This window comes from Myotis yumanensis, unplaced genomic scaffold (assembly GCF_028538775.1).
Source record: "Myotis yumanensis isolate MYYU_CA2020_CCGP unplaced genomic scaffold, mMyoYum1.0.hap1 SCAF_4, whole genome shotgun sequence".
NCBI classification, from domain to species: domain Eukaryota; kingdom Metazoa; phylum Chordata; class Mammalia; order Chiroptera; family Vespertilionidae; genus Myotis; species Myotis yumanensis.
In genome coordinates, this window is record NW_027223755.1 from 45,400,180 (window position 1) to 45,406,179 (window position 6,000).

The 6,000-nt window shown below is 40.2% G+C and overlaps 1 protein-coding gene across 1 annotated transcript in view; it reads right to left on the reverse strand.

Annotated features, from left to right (window-relative positions):
- The window catches only part of HAPLN1 (hyaluronan and proteoglycan link protein 1), a 74,641-nt gene extending 69,978 nt beyond the window's left edge, over nucleotides 1–4,663 (reverse strand). Inside the window, exon 1 of the mRNA XM_070412294.1 lies at nucleotides 4,582–4,663. The gene's annotated coding sequence lies outside the window, so the exon portion shown is untranslated. The remainder of the gene's footprint in view (nucleotides 1–4,581) is intronic.
- Between the last annotated feature and the right edge of the window lie 1,337 nt (nucleotides 4,664–6,000).

Here is a 6,000-nt window from a genome sequence, read left to right on the forward strand (position 1 = left end):
TTTTGTTTTTACAGAAAACAAAACATTTACTTTAAAGAGATAAAAAGCTTGAAATGTAAAGGCATGAGTGAAACTCATTCACACGTGTGTAATCAGTCAAGAAATCAATAAACCAGAGAAGTATCAGATCCTCTGACTTAAAGGGTGGAGAGCAGGAGTTTCAGGTTAACAGGTAGAGGGGGGAGGAAAGTTTGGATAAGTTCAAAGGAAGAAGTCCCAGGAGATTAAGAAGGCAAACTGCACCTACTTGGCAAATTTTACTAGTGATTCATGATGTTTGTCCATCTGTCTTCTTCATTAGCTTGTGAAGTCCGTGAGCCAATGACTCTGCAACACCTAGCATGGTGCCTGGTGCAAACGGTGAGCACTAGCTCACTCTGTGCTCAGTCTGAATTTTAGTTGCAAATTGGAGGACAGTGTGTGTAAGTGAATTTTTTGCTTTTCCTGTCCGTCCATCTAGACATATTGTTGGAAGCATAGCCCTCCTGGAGCCATGGAGTTTCAGAGCTGCCCTCCCAGGCCCATCTGTGCCCACACAACCAAGGAAGAAAGCTCTTACCCACTCAGCTAAGAGAGAGCAAACAAGTGAAAATGACTTTCAAGATGCCTGCTCACAATTCTCTGAAAACAGAAACTATGAGCCTAGAACTTTTTTGTTGTTTCTGTGACTCAGGCTCTTGTAATGTTTTAGATTTGTTTTCATCAATTTTGACTTTCTGATTTGTTAGAATTAATTTTCCAGGTATAAAGTGAGAGCTACAGCACATAGTACTAGTGTGACCTGATGAGCAGCTTCCTTCTTTCTCACTGCCACACACACAACCAAAGTTCCCTAAATAGGAAACTTGCGTTCCACCCGGGCAGGCCGATTTATGGATTATACCTCTAGACTCGGCAAGTAACAAATTAATCATTTTTTTTTCCGACTGAGGCATTTTACCTTCCCATCTGAATTTCAGAGCTGGTCTTGATTAATGCTGATGTGCTGAACACCATTACCATTAAGCCATAGATCTTGCTGAGAGCCAATTGGAGTAATAATTCATATATCTCCTAGAGAAAAGTTTTTCAAAACTCTCAGTTTAATATTCTGATGGATTAATCTTCTATGATATCCTGGAGCTTCTTTCAAACACTGGCTTTTCTGGTAATTGTTCCTGTCTAGGATTTTTTTCCCATTATGACAATTTAATGGAAGCAATGTTCCTGCTTCAAAAAATACCTATGAATAAACAGGTATAGGGGAAGTTGTTCTATATGCTAATTTTTAGAGTTTGAGAGCAGTATTTCGGAAAAATAAAAAGCAAACCTCACTACCCAAAAGCAATTTTCACTATTATCTTTTTATATATAATGAAAAAAATCTGAATATGTACATAGCAATATGTGATACTGTGTGCTAAACTTTTAAGCTAGTATTTACCCTTTTAAACTTGAAAACAATACATTTTACAGAAATTTATTTCCACTTGAAAAATAAGGTGATTGGTGATTCAGCCTCTCCCCACTCTTTTTGAACTAGGTCATGACCACTCTGCACAACACAAATCCTATATTAGAAGCAAGTTTCAGTTATTAAACTGTATCCTCATAGAGGCAGAAAGTTGATGGTAAATTACCCAACAAAGAGTAAACTGATTTTAAATGCAACCACCGGGAACTTAATCGAGTGTTAAGTGGTGCCTCAGGTTTTAAATTATATAAAAGTCCTTTGCTGTAGTTTTACTCTGAGCACCTACCCCAATGTCTGCATATAGTTTGCATGCAGTGTCTACAGAATGGAAGTCTCAGATTTTTTTTAGTAGAAGGTTGCTGTGAACGCCTTCTTTGACTCATCCACTAGGTGGCACCCCGGGACCATGCTTCACACACTGAACCGTCACAGACCTTCCCATTCATGGTGTAAATAAAGAGCTGCATTATTAATTTATACCATCACGTCCACTCTACACCTAATATTTATTTAACCAGCTGCTTCCTCTAATCCTCCTTAAACACTATTGATTAAAATCCTAAGTATAGTCAGGTTTCCATCCCTCCCTATTTCCCCCAACAACACTTTGTTTCCTTTAAATAACAGACTAAGTACATTTAATAACATAGACCAGGTACTATGGTTACTAATAGTAAATCCAGGCTGTTGGAAAACTAACTAGAGGCAACAGAAGACTATAATGTGAAAGTAGTTTTTTTTTTCAAATTTGTTTTGTATTTTATTGGAATTTTAATTGGTAGAATACCATTATCTTAAAAATATAATCTGGAAGATAAAACATTCATGAAAAGAAAAGAAAATTAGTAGTTTCTGGCAAGGGGAGTTATTTTCTGAATATGACTCTTGTTCATCTTTACAAAGGTGAAGTGCAGTGCTACCGAAGATTTCAAAGACTTCTTTGACTACTCAGTAAAATACCGGTATTTCACACCCAGGACACTAAAAAGCAGGACGACCATCTCCTCAAACTCTGCTTACTCTGAATGTATTTATCCTGGATGTGTTACTTGCTCCCAAGGGATGAAAAGGAGGTGAAACCACTATCAGTGGTGGCGAACCTATGACACGCGTGTCAGAGGTGACACGCGAACTCATTTTTTTGGTTGATTTTTCTTTGTTAAATGGCATTTAAATATATAAAATAAATATCAAAAATATAAGTCTTTGTTTTTCTATGGTTGCAAATATCAAAACATTTCTACATGTGACACGGCACCAGAGTTAAGTTAGGGTTTTTCAAAATGCTGACACGCCGAGCTCAAAAGGTTCGCCATCACTGCACTAGGTGTATAATGAATTGATTCATCTGTGAAAGTCTCTTCAGTACTTCTAAATGACAGTGTCAGTCATTCCTTTGAGAGACAGGCTCTTGCTGACATAAATGGCTCTCTTTATGAGAACACGATGTTCCCTTCTTTCTTGTTTCTCATAGAAAGTCCAGGCTCACTGGTGTCCTATTTGGAATACTGCACTCTGGGTACATTCTTCCTGGGGACCACTGATCTCTGGATACTGTTTGTTTTCTCTTGATCATTTAATTAAAAGGAAGCAAAATTACTTCTCCTTATCTAGTTTTTCCATTTTAAGCTGTCTTCAATTTTATGAAGAGACTACCGAAAATGTAGTTATTCTCTCTTAGCTTAAACAATCAAATTAATAACAGATAGCCCCCAAATAAGTGAAGACTAAAGCTTAAATGCTCACCAAACCTTTGTCATACATTCCATTTTACAGAATGGAAGGAAAAACTTCTTTATGGGTAGGAATAAATGGAAATAAAGTTAAAACTTGATGTAAAGATTAAGAAACATTACATTAAAAGTTATCCAAGGAGAATTACTATGCTATATTTTTGGTAGAACAAAATTCTCATTTTATGATTTCATTAAAATATTGAAGTCACTGAAGTGTGTATAAAATTACTTCAAAGTTAGTACACCGAAATAATCAAATAAAAATGGTTACCAGAAACTACATTCATCATGAATAAATATTACATTCACTTAGAAATTAATTCACAGGCTTTATTTCTTAAGAACCGTTAGCTTCCAAGAAGCCAGCCAGTATGTTTGATTTTATGACATCACGCTGGAACATGTACAGGAACACTTTCCACCCTAAAAATTCCCAAATGTACTGGCCACTTTGTGTATTTTTCCAGTGATAAATGAGAATAAAATAATCCATTTTCAAAATAATAAACTATCTTATTTTCAACACAACAGTTATATTCAATGGAAGAAAGCAACTTCATTTAAGCCCCAAAAAGTTCAGATTTGCTTAGGGTTGTGAACAGTCTCAACACTTACATAATTCCTTTAATCAAGTTTTAAAAGTAATCTTAACAGCTCTAACACAAATTGTTGTGTATTAACATTACCCATCAATATGATTCAATATATGAAATGCATCATAATTCTATGACCTTAAATTCACAGTTAACTGGCAAGGCCTGGACCAAAATTGGTAACATCTCAAAGATGATCTACCTAACCGCCATTATCTATGATTGTAATAACTTTCATTTCCACATACACCTATATATAGGATACCCCAAAAATATACCCACACACGTTGAATAATTATAAAGGCAGTGTTTATTAAAATACATTTCATTTTCAAAATTGAGCTATCAGCTGTTAAAGTGTGTATACATTTTGGGGGGATTCCCTAAAACATAACTCAAAAGTCTGCAATGGACAGTCCCCTTCCTCAGCACTTCCTTCAGCCTATACTATTCTTTTTTTTTTTTTTTTTCATCTCAGGTGCTATAAAAATGCCTGTTGAAATACAGATGAAAAAGCCACTACTTGGAAACCAGACGTCTACCAGATTTATAGTAGCACCGGCAAATGCCAGGATACTAGAGTTAATCCTCACCCCAATTCAACTGAGCTTGTTTATTGCAATACAGTATTTTACGTGACAGGAATCCTAAAAAAAATTGAGGTGTCACATTAAATTCAAAAGAAAATAATAAGAAAATTTATTTTAATGTATACATATATCCTGATATGTATTGCTTTCTGAAATCTTAAAGGCACCAAGGTTTGGACGAAAGAGTAAAAAAATTGTGGAAGTTTTACCTTGTCCCGAAATCCAGAAGTTCAGATGCTCCCAAGTCCTGCTGAAGTTGGAGCCTGGAGATCCAGTGGAGCCAAAGCTCTTTCCCCTCACCTTAAGTTTGTCTCTGGGCAAGGGTGTGTGTGCGCGCGCGCAGGAGTGTGTTTGTATGTGTGTGTCCGTGTGTAGAATGTGTCTTTGTGGCGCTGGATGGCAGAGGTCCTGCTCCAGAGAAGAAGGAGGCACTTTCTCACTAAGAGCAGAAGAAAAGCAAAGCGTCACCAGGAAAGTTTTCCTCCCGGATCCCCTAATTACAGCCTAACGTGCACTTCATGCAAACTTCAGGGAGGAAGGGAGGGGCAGCTCTGTGCCCAGACCTTGTGAAACAGCAGCTCTTAGATGACTTTCCCCTCTGCTCGGATCCCCAAGTACAGGGAAAGCAACAGCTACAACCACAAGCCCCCACCCACACCACACCTCCTGCAGCCTCACCGCTCTGAGGTGTGTCCAGAGGGGATGGGGCCAGGGGCTCTGGGAAATGATGTGTGGGCCAGCGGGGTGAGGCAGACGCCCCGGGACACGGAACTTTCGCTTTGTTGTTTAGCCTCTGCTTAACAAGGGAAATTCAAGGGTAGGAGAGAGATCGTGGCTTTCTAGCCTCCGTTTCCCCAAAGTAGATCCAGGGTAGCCAGGTAGGGAGGCAGTTCTGACCACAGCAGATAACGCTTCCTAAACTGGAGGTGCCCTTCCGCTGCAATGGTCAGAGGGATATTTTCTTGTTTTCTGGACTCAGTATCGCTATTGGGTTGGGATCTCCTTTAACAGACAAACAACTGTTGTACCCCTGGATGACAGAGCTCAGAAACCTGGATTTATTTATAGAGCGTGGAATGCGAGGGGCAGACGAGATGGGTGGGGTTGGCTTATGGATCCATACCCAGGATTAGACCAGATGGGCACAGGGCGCTCACGGACACACACACACACACACACACACACACACACACACACACACACACGCCCCTAAAATAACCGCTGGAAGATGCTGGGACACGCGGGGAAAACGCCTCCTGAACAAATAGACATTTATTTATAACTCCTGGGAGAGTATATAGGTCCATTGATTCCCGCCTTGAGTAACCAAGGGTTTTGGAGAGGAAATGGCTTCATATTTCAATAACAGAGCCACCTTTGATGGAGCCCAGGAGGGGAAAAAAGAAACACAAGGCAGGAAGCAAAGGCTGTTGAGGCAGCCGGGAGGAGGGCGCGGGGCTGGCCCGGGGACGAGGACAAGCAAACAAGCCCGAGGGGCGCTCGCCAGGCGAGGCGCAGGCTGGCGGGCAGGAGAGGCGGGTGCAGGGCGCTGTGGGCGCTGTGGGCGCTGGAGGTTTCTAGGGGCTCGCGGCCACGCTCCAGGCTCCGGTCCACCCGCCTGGGTGAGG